Source organism: Zootoca vivipara, chromosome 3 (genome assembly GCF_963506605.1).
Source record: "Zootoca vivipara chromosome 3, rZooViv1.1, whole genome shotgun sequence".
Taxonomy (NCBI): domain Eukaryota; kingdom Metazoa; phylum Chordata; class Lepidosauria; order Squamata; family Lacertidae; genus Zootoca; species Zootoca vivipara.
This window is the reverse complement of record NC_083278.1, coordinates 90,678,808-90,693,044: the sequence shown is the minus strand read 5'-3', so window position 1 is coordinate 90,693,044 and position 14,237 is coordinate 90,678,808. Positions and strand designations below refer to the sequence as shown.

General features: G+C 40.2%; 1 protein-coding gene across 1 annotated transcript in view; it reads left to right on the top strand.

The window, feature by feature from the left end:
• Nucleotides 1-4,933: 4,933 nt before the first annotated feature.
• The window catches only part of DISP1 (dispatched RND transporter family member 1), a 54,188-nt gene continuing 44,884 nt past the window's right edge, over nt 4,934-14,237 (top strand). The window contains exon 1 of the mRNA XM_035111411.2: nt 4,934-13,607. The gene's annotated coding sequence lies outside the window, so the exon portion shown is untranslated. The remainder of the gene's footprint in view (nt 13,608-14,237) is intronic.

The following is a 14,237-nucleotide window of genomic DNA, read 5'->3' as shown; positions in this document are numbered from 1 at the left end:
TTCATGGAAGGTTATAAAGAATTTTGGTTTTGTGTAGGGTAGGATTACCAGATGTCCCCGTTTCCCGGGCAATCTCTGGATTTACAAATCAGTCCCCTGACAAAATCCATCTATTTAATAGGAAGTTGAAAAGTGTCCCCAGATTCATTGAAAAAAAATCTGGTAACCTTAGTGTAGGGGTGTCAGAGGATATGTAAGCTTCACCTCTCATGGAGATCCTGTTGTAAAACTAGAGATTCATTATGAGACACTGACTTGCGATAGCTGTGTTTTGTGATGGCCTCTGGCTTTTGTGGAAAAAAATTAGAAACCAGAGCCCTTCCGTAGTGCAGTAACAACAATACTGCAACCCTTTTCTCTGAGCAAGTTAGTTAGAAAGCTCTCTTTGACTTTAATTATTAGTTTACCCTGCCATGTGAGCAGAGCACCTCCTAAATCCGGTTTGTGCCTTGAAGGCGTGAGAATTTCTCTACTGCTTGAGGTCTGTGCAAATCATCTGCACTACAAAGGAATCACATCTCAGTCCATTTTGGTAATCTGGGAAGGACAAATATTTAGAAATGGCTGTGTAACAATAGCAAAAGGAGAAGTAAATTAAAGTGTGCTGGGATCTTGTCCTAAATAGTATTTGACTTGAAGTTCAGGAAGGAGAAAAATGCCTTCTTTGGTTTAGTTTTTTAAAAGGGAGGCTGAACTAGAGCATCCCAGGAAAGCAAAAATAAGCATTTGCTTTGTTGTTTTTAAAACAGTTTCTCAACTTTTTAATTTGATTTTTTAAAAAGACATTGGTGTAGCACAAGCTTTATTTTATAATTCAGATCAGTGTAGAAATGGTTTTATTTGTCTTGGCTGTTGCACCTTTATTTAATGTACTTAAAACATTTATCCTCTGTTAATTAATTAATTTGCTAATTAATTAGGAAGTAGCAAATAAAACTCTCTGTATAATATTACAGCAGTGCAATATTGTGGAGTATTTGTGTATATTCTGCACATAATCAGAAACCTGCTCCACCTGACATAAATATGCTCCAGAATAAAATAATTAAACATGCAGTTTAATTAAAAAAAACCACCATAATAAAGTGAAAACTCTGAGGCCTTGTCGTTCTGCAGAGTATCTGAACTGGGGACTCTGAGGTTGCCCAGCTGGTTTATAGTTGATGTAGAGAGGAGTGATATAAAATTATTAAATAGTGAGTGACCTGTAGATTGGCCATGCCTGGTTTAAATAATAAGAGCCTGACCTTTTGATCAAGCAGGGGAAATACAGCAGGACCTTCTGACTGCTGATTTTAGGCTCCAGCATCCAAATATTTCTAGTTCCTTGTAGCTCAAATCTCCAGCTGTAACAAGCGAAAAACTGATTTTTGTTTAGTAGTCTTTGTTGGAACTACAGCTGCAGAGAGCATTCAGTGTGTGAATTATAGAATCATAGAATTGTAGAGTTAGAAGGGATCACAAGGGTCATCTGGTCCAACCCCTTGCAACGCAGGAATCTTTTTGCCCAACACGGGGCTCAAACCCACAACTCTGAGATTAAGAGTCTCATGCTTGACCAACTGGATATTAAGAGGTTAATTCTGTTATTGATGTGGCTGACAGCAGACTTAATTGGCTGGAGGTTCTAGTCTGTTGGGTTTCGGCTGTGAGTGAGGAGGAAGATTGAGATTTGAGTAATGGAGGAGTTGGAGGGGAAAGTGGTTCTGAAGGCAGTTTCCTCCTTTTGTAGGCTTGACGTAACAAAGACATCCCTTCCCCTGTTAATTTCTCATCAGATTATATACTGTTCTTGTTCAGTTGGTTAGCATTAAAGTATTATCAGAATTTCATTTTCACTCTGGACTCGGTTCTGGACTCGGCACAAATTTGCTATAAGGTTTAGCCAGATTACAGTATTTAATTATGAGAAGCAGTACAAAATCATGGTTCTGCTCTTAGTAGATTTTAGCAGAGCCTGTTGTATGGCTGGCTGCTTATTTAACATATCTGTGAATGTTAAAAGAACGATCACATTAAAAATCACATTAAAATTACTGGTCCATGGGTTTAGCACATTCTAAATTGCTTAACTATTTGCATTCAATTAGACCAAATGAAAGTTGATGTTTTTTGTCAGAACAGTTTGGTAGCTAGCAATGTCAGTATCTGCTTGCCTTCTTTTTCTTTTTCCATACTTGCCTACTTTAAAGTGCTTTTGTTTCTGGTCTTCACGAGCAACTGATGATGAGCAGAGAGTGAACGACCATTGATGGTATTCTCAGTGTACTGTGCATAATTTTCCCTGACCTGAACTGTAGCCTGTATTGTTGAGTAGAAGTGTGATACAGCACACCAGCCCTTCTGAGAAATTATAGGGGTGGAGCCAATCCAAACACTTTTTTAATTAGCCTTCAGATTACTGAGAATGCTTGTCAGAAACCTTTGGTTTTGGAGGGTGATGTCATGATCATTGCACATGTTGCTTTTACAAGGGGGGCAAATATACAAGAAAAGCCTTGTGCAATTCAGCCCTGAGATTGGACATGATGACACTTTAACAAGTATATCTTGGAGAGAGGGAAAAGGAAGGGTCTATTTAAAGGAAAATGTGAAACTTGTTATTTTGCATTTTATGTACCGTTGGTTGTTACTTTTTATATATAGTTACTCCAATTTTACTAAGGTTATTTGAGATCACTTTGATTAAGATCATACAACCCAAACATTTATTTCAATATTAAGGCTGCATTCCTAAGGTTGCAAGGGAGCGGAACTGAAGGCATTTGAACTGCTTTATCCTGCACCTGGCTGGGCCTATATGCAAGCTTCCAACAACAACTGTACTCTTAATGCTTTCCCTTTGCCCTTTACTGGCAGTGGCTTTTCAGACAGGAGTCTTTCTCATCCCCACCTGGAGATACCAAAGATTGATCCTGGGATCTTTTCCATACAAAACATGTGGTCTACCATGAGGTAGAGCAGGCATCGGCAACCTCCGGCCCATGAGCCGCCCGCTCAGCAAGTCCCCCGCATACTGCGGTAAACCGGTGCGGCGTGGGGACTTGCTGAGCAGCGCCGAAAACTGCATCTACGCAGCCGCAGAAGCGATTTCTGGCGCTGTGGACATTTTGGAAATGGCCAGCCCAGCACCAGAAATCGCTTCTGCACAGCCGCGGACATGCGCAGAAGCCATTTCCGGTGTTCTGGAATATGGGCAGCGCGGCACCGGAAATTACGTCTGCGCCTGTGCGGTCCATATCAGGCCCACGGACGATAGTCTGTGGGAATCCTCCTGCCCACGGGCAGAAAACGTTGCCGACGTCTCAGGTAGAGGAAAGGGGAAGGAGAGATTTAGACATGCTCATAAGTTTATTTAAATTTCACTCTGGTTTGTGGCCTGTCAGAGTGCCAGGAGGACTTTGGACCCAAGCCACATCTCAAGATAGCCCCCTTCTGCTTCTGCAGATTATGGAACTCTAACATCTGTTGGCTTTTAATAACCAGCCTTAAGGAGGGAGTCTGTGATATCAGATCTCTGACATTGGAGGGGTAGATTTGACCTAACTTGCAGCCCCTGGAATGCCCTTCCAGATATTGTAGGATTTTTCATTTTGACAGTTTTCAGGGTCCTACTATAGAATCATTATATCGGTCTTTGTTTCCCTACCATTGGGGAAGGCTCAGGGAGAAGTTGGGTTTCGCAGATGGGTTGTTTGAAAATTGGGATGGATCTCTTACCCACTTGAGAAGTTGGCTGCTTCTTTGTAATGCACACTCATCCCTGTGGCTTTCAGATAATTTTCACTTCAAGGCAGAGGTGCCTCTAGTAGGCTAATTTTATTTGTGTGTGAGTGAGAGATCAGACCAGCACCTAATTGGTGCTAAACAAATGTTTAGTTCATGACAAAACTTTCTGTTTGAGAGCAGCGCCTTCATTTCATCTTTGATATGTTTGTATCAACACCAGGAGAATAGTCTTTCTGTTTTCTCAAAATTGATGACTGTGTCATGGTCAGTTACTTTACACAGGTTGACTTATGGGGAAATGAAATTGCCCTCAAGTGTATTGATCAGGAATCAGCTTCTGATTTGATTCCAAACTAGATTTGATTATGGCACTTCCACGTGCTTAAACAAGAATTGCCCCGGGAACTTAGAGCAGGGTCCAAGTTAAGACAAAAAGGGGCATACAGATGAAATTCAAAGCCTCCTTCCCTGCAGCCCCCACTCTTCTGCTGTGCATTGGCAAAACACTTTGGGAAGAAAAGCTGTAGGTGATGGGATAGTTTTGTCCTTTTCATCTGTGAACTCTTTTTGGCTTCAGAATCAGATCCTTCTCTGCAAATATTCTTGATTGATTGGGGAAGTTCATGTTTAAGTGCATGGGATTGCCATCATCAATTATATTTTTGTCCTTGGCTTCTCATCTTTACTGTGTGGATTGTAAATGTTATAGTTATAGCATAATTGTGAAAGCAGCATCTAAACTAGCGTTGATGCATTTCAATTTATATGCCTCTGTCATTGCTGTAGAAGTCTGTTGTGCAGTGCCTAACTTGGTGTTTGGAAGAGTTCTTATCCTGTGTACATCTCCTTCTGGTAGCTTACAAAATCACTTGTCATTAGTTAAATTTATGGTGGCAGTTTTAGATTTTGAGGAAGCTCTAGTGACCTCTCAAGTAATTCAGTGAACCTGTCACTAATAATTCCATTCCTTAGCTAATAGTACAGAGTTTTAATACAGAAATTATGAGCTAGGCCTCTTTCCCCCCAGGGAAGATTAAAAAAACACACACACCATTTTTGAAGAGTCATGGTGCATGTGTAGTGTATTTAAACAGGGGTTAGGAGATTTTGTACTTTGAAGAGGAGTTAAGCTTTCTCTAAGCTCTAAAAGTGTTCTCTTTTTAAGAAGACTCTTGGTTTATACCAAAAGTCTTCTTAAAAAGAGAACACTTTTTATACCAGTTATATAATAACCCTTGATTCTTAACTTTCTGTTCCTTACCATGAAACTATACACAAATTAATATGAACACTATTGGAATATCGGTGTACTGTACTGCACTTTCAAAGTTTTACATAGGTCTAGTTTTACAACAGTTCCAACTTGCCCAGCCATATACAGTATGTGGGCTCTGTCCTCATAACTTTCTGGCTTGGCTACAGGTTTTAGGGACTTGGGAATGTGAGAAGAAAGAACGTTGTTTTAGACTGTTGAAGACGGAGTCTGAGGCTTGCACTGTCTGTCTGTCTGTCTGTCTGTCTGTCTCTGTGCTGTGGTTGGCATGGAATTAATTGGCAGGCTCATATGTTGTGTGGAATTTGTCCCCATCAGTAATTTTTGGAACAGATTCCCTTTTCACTGGTATTACAGATATTGAGAGCCTGTAGAATGCAAAGGCTGACAAAGTTTATTTGGAACGAAGTGTTAAAACACTCATTACCACACACTTTTAAAAGTAAAATAACACTGAGAATTACAGGTGGGTTTCTCCCCCCCCCCCCCCGCACTTGGTTGTCATGGGTGCGGGGAGCGAACCAGTCTCATATGCATAACATTAGCTTTTCTGCAAGTACAGCTCTTCACTCATTGCTGTTGGTGGAGATGGAGCCTGAAGCTCCTTCACATATAGAGCTTCTTAAAAACAGCTAGGATATATATTGTAGATATATAATTGATCATCATTCAACTATAGTTTCTTACTTGTGAATAACAGTGAGGATGCTGACAAATCTTGCATTAATTTAAGGGCTACGGAAAGCTGTGCAGTGGGAGCATATACCTCCTTCATTGCCCAAGATTTAGGTTTTTTGAATGTTACGCTGGTGCAACAGTAAATGGGTTGAACCTTTCCCATATAGCCTTGGTGAGTTTGGAAAGGGGCCCTGATAAATTTGTGGCAAGGAGGCACAATGGATCCTTCTGTCTCTTCAGAGACTGTCAAATCGATGTAATGTCAGTGCTTTTTTTAAAAAATGAAGGTATGAGGGTATTATTATTATTACCACCCCACCCATCTGGCTGGGTTTCCCACTACGCCCAAAATGGTGTACTTGCGAGAGTGAGCCAACACATGTGCAAATAATCTTAAATGCACATGATGATTAGCAATTTCTATGACTTATTGCCCTGAAATTAATGATAACTTTATTAAATAAGTCACAGTAAGTTAAAGTTCCTTAGTGGTGTACTAGTTGTGCTAGTGGAATGGCTTGCACAGGAGACGGGCAGGAAAGCAGAACAGTTATTGTTGCTGGTTGTGCAACAGATTATGGTATCCCTGATACTTGTTGCATAACAAGTTTCCGCTAGTGTTGAGAAGGATTTCTTATTATGCAGCCATTATTCTTGTGCTTAATGCTACTGCAACAGCCCTTGCACTGACAGTCCAAAAAATGTTGAATTTGGGCCTCTGGTTTGAAGAAAATAGTTGAATTTATGCATTGTTTTCGAATAATATTTGAAAACATATATTTTCAAATATTTGTTGAACTAATCCATTTTGTTGTTGAACTAATCCATTTTTAAAAGTTACCAGCTTATAATTAGAGCTGGTGGTTTTCATTTAGTGTGAGCTATGCAAAACTGGAGCATCCCAGAGGCATTTAACACATGCTTCTGAAGGCACTGAAGGTTAGCTCTCTCAAAGCCCGGCCATTGATTTATCTGCATGCAAGAGGAATTCCCAGGCTCCCATCTCTTTGCCAACAGACAACTAGAAAATATTGTCTCCGCATTGGAAGAGCTGTGTTTGGGCAGTGCTCTCAAACCCAAGCAGCCTGGTGAATAAACATTTAAATTTGTGCTCAAACAACATTTTCTCTTGCCTTGTCTGCTTCAGCCTTCATTAGTGTGTCAGCAAATCTCCGATCAGATAAAACCTTCTGTATGAGCTGTTGCAATGTCCTTTTACTCAAATCACTTGGACCTCTTTTGTAAAGAAAAAAACCCTGTAGTCTAATACTTATTTCATTACCCTAAGCAGGAAAAAGTGTAAGTGCTGAATAAAGGCAGCTATTAGAGTCTTAAGGATCAACCTCCCAGGTTGATGCCATAACTGTTCATTTGATAAAAGAAACATTTATGAGAGCCATATAGTTGTCCCTAATTGAACATTCACAGCCTCCCCCTTTGTGTATGGAAAAACTTTAGCACAGGCAGATTCCAGAAGCTTTCAGAGAATGTAATACTGTACAGTGTTATAGAATATTCATTTGTTAAATGCCAAAAAAACACAAATCGAGTAAACCAAACGAGCCATCATAAGATGCAGAGCAGCATTAAAAAAAATTAATGGCTGCACTCCGATTCATCTAGCCATGTGAAGAGTTGATATCATCTCATGAAGCTTAAAAACATAGCCATGATGAAAACAGACATAAAATATCAATAACAGTCTTGCATAATGATAGTTAATAATGAAAGGTAGTATTCTAAATTAGCCGGGTGAATTTTGCGACTGGCAACCATGTGGAAATCTCTGGGTGCCAGGTTGGCAATGGACGTCTCCATCTAGCTGGCCCCTCCAGCTTTCTTAAGCAGGCAAGCAGAAGAGCTTATTTACTGTATTTACATCCCACCTTTTTCTACAAGGAGTACATGGTTCCTCCACTCCTCAGTTAATCCACATAACACCCTTGTGAGGTAGGCTAGGTTGAGAGGCAGCGACTGGCGCAAGGTCACCCAGTGAGCTTCATGACTGAGTGGGGATTTGAACCCTGTTTTCCCAGAGCCTAGTCCAACACTCTAACCACCACACCACACTGGCTTCCTAGAGTACTTCTGCTATGGGGCAGCTATATAAATTAAGTAGGTAAATAAATATGAAGAAAGCAAAATGTCACTTAGAGAAGGATCTGAAATATTTTCCTTGAAGCTTGAATTTGTTTTATTCTGCATTGTTGTACAGTCATACCTCGGTTTAAGTACGCTTCGGTTTGAGTACTTTCAGTTTAAGTACTCCACAGACCTGTCTGGAACGGATTAATCCACTTTCCATTACTTTCAATGGGAAAGTTCACTTCAGCTTAAGTACGCTTCAGGTTAAGTATAAACTTCCAGAACCAATTGTGTACTTAAACCGAGGTACCACTGTATTTGATGTACCGGTATTTGATGCTTAAATGTGTTGTAAACCGCTTTGAGGTTTTCCCCCCTTTAAAATGTAAAGCGGTATAGAGTTGAAATGAATAATAATTGGACCCGTGCCAGTAGCAAAACACGCCTGGCACTGGGGAAATTTTGAACACTGCTGCAAGACCCTGAGACGTCAATGCTATGAGGTTCAGCATCACCTGGAACCAGCTACCCACATGTAAGCAGAATCATTACAACCCAGTGTTGTCTCCACTCAAGCTTGGACCGCTGCTCCAGAATTCCATGAGTGATGATACTGAAAGCTGAGAGATCTATTGTTAGTAATTCTCCTGAAACGAGTAACGATAGAGATTGCCAGGATTCTTCATGATACTACTAATAATTAATACATACCCCACCCATCTGGCTGGGTTTCCATTGAATGGTTTCCCTTGAATACTGTGCGGCTTCCAAACATGTAAGAGTTGACCAGGGTGTGGGTGAGTGCAGTTAGACAGCTAGCTCCAATATGGTGGCTCTGCTTTTCACCTTGTCTTAATTCTCACAAGGTAGAATTGAGAATACTTCCTTTTTGTTCTAACAGCATTGTACACAAATGGACAGGTGGTGTCTTCTCTAGATGCCTGCCAAGCAATGTAATCAGTGTATATCATCAAGATGGTGGGATTTCTAAAGTACCAACCTTGTCCAATTTATGAAGTGCTGCATGTGGCTTTTTGCATCATTTGTTATGTTTACGGGTGATGGACTCATATCATCTCCTGCCTTGGCTGCTTGTAAAAATAGCCCAGTCTGGGGGTTTGCGTATACTTGTTCAAGTTTCCTATTAGTTGTAACTCATAGTGGAAAGCCAACACCTGTGATAATGGAATGCATATGACTGTGTAACTTTGTATAAATGTTAGTACAGCTGCACTCCAGTGTAAGTCATTTATTATTGGTGCATGTTTGTCAGATCATGCAACTTACTTGAAGTTACAAACAGGCGTGTTAAACTCTGCTTTAGAAAGTCAAGCTTTTATGACTGTTGAAACAATTTAATTTCCTCATCCAATTTTATACATTTTGAGAAAGGTACACATTTTGAATGTTATTAGAAACATGCAAATTTTTGCACTTTTTAATATTTTAAACCATACGCTGTAGTTGTTTGATTTCTTTCAATAATTGTTTGTTTACATCAGTTGTTTAACAAGCCTTTATGGTGTATGATGGGGGGAAACTGAACCGATCTGCATGATTTGTTTGTGTTGTGACTTTTAAAATTTGAATAATTACATTTTTATACTTATTCTGAAGGGAAGGGAAAAAGGGAAAGTCAGAAGAAGGGAAAAAGCAAGTCAGACTGTACTTATTTAATTTTTTTGGACTTATTCTTGCATATTTGCAGAATATAATATGCATGTATGCATTCTTATGTTTATAGGTCCATAAGTGCTATTAAGGTTGGCATAGGGCCAGCTATCATACCTCATAATACGCCACCAGAGCTTTTAAGCTGCTAAGGTAAGATACATATGACCCAACTCCACCAATGTCACACATTCCTTTGCTTATAACCAGCTGATTGTGTGTAGCGGAGATCAGCCTGTTTAACAGATTTTGTGCTTTGATTGAAACTCCACAGGTGTGTGTAGTGTTCCTTTTGAACTCAAGAGCTTATATTGTTGGTTAGCTTATCCATAAAGAATTGAAATTAAAGCATGCCTGCTGAGGTTATTAGTCGGCCTCTATTGTACAGAACCCTTTTGGTTTCTTTACTTAAATGCCTGTCTTCACTACATGTCTCTATCACAACCACGCCTATTTATGTGTCTGAAAAGCAGTAGGTAGCAGGGCATTGGCCAATAAAATCATGCTTGTGGAAATGATCATCACTAGCCATAGAAACAAAACAGACAGATTTCTACTGTTCATAAATTGTGACTTCACAGCTAGGCATCTTACTGCTGTGACTTCAACTAGGCATCTTACTGCTTTTCATAGGTGTTTAATAAGAAGTGGCTGCCATAGAGGCCAGTTGCATTTCTGTAATCTTCCATTGGCTTTCAGCCTGTCTTCACATGCTAACAAAATGCTTGTTCTTATTTGTGAGAGTTTGGCTACGTCTTTCTTCAACATTTCTCTGGCTACTAGGAACCTGCATAATGCTGAGCTGAGTAATATGTGCAAGTCTCTGATTTGACAGTAATTCATGTCTGGGTCTGTATTGTCTAGGGCTATACAACTTAACCCCTTTGCACGAGCTCTTGCTCACTAATAACACCAGGCATCCCCAAACTCCAGCCCTCCAGATGTTTTGGACTACAATTCCCATCTTCCCCGACCACTGGTCCTGTTAGCTAGGGATCATGGGAGTTGTAGGCCAAAACATCTGGAGGGCCGCAGTTTGGGGATGCCTGAATAACACCTTCAAGGAGGTAAAGGCCAGAGTATTGCATATAAAACCTAAGGAATGATGTTCCACTGTATAGAATCTTTTTTGCAGCCCTTGACCATTGTAGCTTTCCCAGGGTACATGTCATTTGTGGAAGGATGTGGTTCCAGTTACTTTTGAAGGAGCAATTGCATAACTTGGGAATTCTTTCTGCCTCATCTTTGCTCCCAGATGCTTAGTTGACAGTTGTACCCAGGAGTGTCATCCACCTCTTCTGATATAGTGTAATAAAAAAAGGTAAAGTAAAATGTAATATGCCTTCCTGGAAGATGGTGATTTGAGCACTATGGTATGTTCCTTTCTGGATTAATTACTGCAATGCTATGAATCGCAGTGGAGAGATACTTTATTTCAGGGATTTAAATCAACAAGTAAAAACGCTGATTTAAGAACATAAGAGCCCTCTGGATCAGACCAACTGGCCATCTAGGCCAGCATCATGTTCTCACAGTGATGCTATGGGAAGTCTGCATGAGCACAATATGTGAATGGATAGCTCAGTTGATTAGAGTGTGGTGCTGATAGAACCAAGGTTGCAGGTTCGATTCCCATATGGGACAGTTGCATTGCAGGGGATTGGACTAGATGATCCTCAGAGTCCCTTCCAACTCTACAATCGTATGATTCTTCCTATTTGTGCTCCCTAGCCTGCAATGTGCTTTTGCCATAGCTGGGTCAGCATCTTCAACCAACCATCCAAAACAACCACAGGATTTCTTTCCTTGTTGGTCACTGCCAGTTCAGGCACCATATATACCGGTATGTGAGGCTAGATTTTAATTTATTTTTAATTTTTGCCCCAATGTGCATTGCTTTCCGCTCGATTGTTTTGCCTTTGCAATTTTACTGCCCATTTATCAGGTTTGGGTAGATCCTTTTCAAACTCCTCTCAGTGCCTTTTTGTTTTGACCATTTGTTGTCACCAGCACACTTTGCTCTCTCACTATTCATTCCTAACTCTAGATCACTTATGAACAAGTTTAAAAGCTCAGTTCCCAATATAGATCCTGAGAGACCCTACTTCTTACATCCTTACATTGTGAGAACTGTCTTTGTTTTTTGTTTTTTTTACCGTCTGCTTCCTGTTCTTTAACCCACTACTGATCCATAAGAGGACCTGCCCTCTTACATTATGAGTAAGCTTGGCTTGTTGTTGTTGTTTAGTCGTTTAGTCGTGTCCGACTCTTCGTGACCCCATGACAAGCTTGGCTTAGCTTCCTCTTTGATGAGGGACTTTGCCAAGAGCTTTTTGAAAGTCAGAGTATGCAGTGCCATCTAGATCACCCCTATCCACATGCTTTTTCACACTCGAAGAACAAAACAGCTTCAAGTGGATTTGTTTAAATATAAGTGGTCTATAAAAATAATCCAAATAAATAAACTCTAAAAAGGTCATACAGGCAGGGTTTCTTTTCACAAAGAACTATTCTTCTAAGTGCTTGGTAATTCTAGCTTCATCATCATTATTGCTTTCTTTCAGTTTTCCCAGAACGGACATGTAATTTTCTAGATCTTCCTGCCCTCTATCCCTTTATAAAAATAGCTGTTACACTGTCCAATTTTCAGCCTTCCGTAATGGAGGCTGATCTTTCAAGTTACAAATTTTTGTTAGAAGATAAGCAATTTCACATTTGAAATCTCTTGGGTGGATGCCATCTGGATGTGATGATGTATTGTTTTTTATTTTGTCAGCAAGACCTAGATTTTCATCTCTTGTCACAACTGCTTACCTCGGTTTCCCAAACTTCCTTCCTGAGAAAGTTAGTTCAGGGACTGGGATCTGTCCTGCATCTTCTTCAGTAAAGATGCAACAAATTCATTCAGCTTTTGTTGGTTAGAGCGTAGTGCTGATAACGCCAAGGTTGCAGGTTCAATCCCCGTATCGGACAGCTGCATATTCCTGCGTTGCAGGGGGTGGAATAAATGATCCTACGGATGCCTTCCAACTCTACAATTCTATGTTTTTCCTCCTTTTGCACACCTTTTGACCTCAGATTCCGGACACATAAATTGTTTGACCACAGATTCAGGAGACATAAAAGAAAGTGATTCATTTATTAAACCCACTGCCACAAGATTTGGCGGCAGTGGCATCTCCAGACTTAAATGTCTTTTAATAGGGTAGACAAGTTTGTGGAGGATAGATCTATTCGACATTATACCTAAATAGAACCTTCCAGGTTCAGAGACGGAATGCCTCTGCATACCAGTTGCCGGGATCTGGATAATAATGGGAGAGGGTTATTGCCTTTATTCCCTGCTTGTGAACTTCCCAGATGCATTTGACTGGCCTGGCCTCTGTTGGTAGCTGAATGTTGGAGTTGGTAGATTCTTTTTGGACTGACCCAGCCGTGCTTCTCTGCTGTTCTTAGTGTAGTGTGGGCCTATGTTTGCAAAGTGTAGTGAAAAATCCATATACAGTATGTGATAGATCTTACAAATGAGGTACCTGGACGCTGGAGTTTAAAGTTTCTCTAAAATAGCAAACCAAATAAGGCCATCTGAAAGGGTCTTAATCTAGCGAGTAGTTCAGTTTAAAAGCAAAAACACAGATATGTTTAGCAGCAATACTGTATTTGAGCGTCTCCTGCAGAAAGGGGGGGGGGAGGGAGAGAGCCATGTTAATGGTAATATCCTGCCTTTCTAACCTTGCATGGAAATCAAGCCTTTGCCATACCAGCTGTTACCACTGAGCCCTTGTCCCTTGAGGCTCATTAGGAGGGAAATTCGACTGTCCAATAGGAGAAAGAGAGCTAGAAATTCCAGCCCCCAACAAGCCTGATTTAAGGCAATTTGCATGTGCGTGTCATACAGACTGCTCTTTGCAGTATTGCAGAGCAGCCTGAAGCAGCTATTTTGTCTCTGCTGTTCTGAGCAGTTAACCAACAGCTTTTGCCATGGAGGCTTCTTAAAAGATCGTGCATATAGCTTTGAGTTTTCTTTAGTTCATTTCAAGATAACGATTTTAATTCTTCAACACTGTTTTTATTTGGCAATCAAGGAGAGATTCCCCCCCGCAATATTTATCTCTAGTTTCTGCACTACATTTTTTGATGCGGCTTAAGCCAGGAATTTCAGAATAATTGGGTGAGTTAATGCAAGTATTAAGAACTTACGGGTTTGTTTATTTGTTTTTGCAAAGCTGTGTTAAGTATGCATATGATTGTTGACTTACAATGGGACTGCAGTTGAAGGGGGAGACTTAAGAAGCCTGAAAATAAGTGTGGCAAAACTTAAAGGCTGCCAGGGAACGTGTCTAAAGTAAGAGATTTTCCTGGTTTTGTTCTGACCCAACAGAAGGCAAAATGCTTTTATAGTGATTGAAGAGAACAAATGTAAGTAGGTATTGTTTTTAAGGAAGCAGAACGTGCCTGCAAAACTGGCAGAAGGCATTCAACAATTAAACTTGATTGGTATCTTAAATTTACTTGGGGATATGCATGTACAACAAGCAATTTTCTTATCTGATAAACAGATTAGGAAACCTGCACTGAATGTCATTTATAACATGTTCATTGTATGGCTATTTAGAATACTAAAATATTGTATGGTTTTATGACCCCCTTTTTTTAAACAAAACACAGCTATTAAGTGCAGAAGTCTAAAGGTATCTTGTCAGTTTGAAAAGTGTGCGCATGTTTAGGTACAAAAGCTTTTAACCAGTTATATGCTAAAATTATAGCTCAGCTGTCCTTAACGATTCCTGTGTGTCAAAGC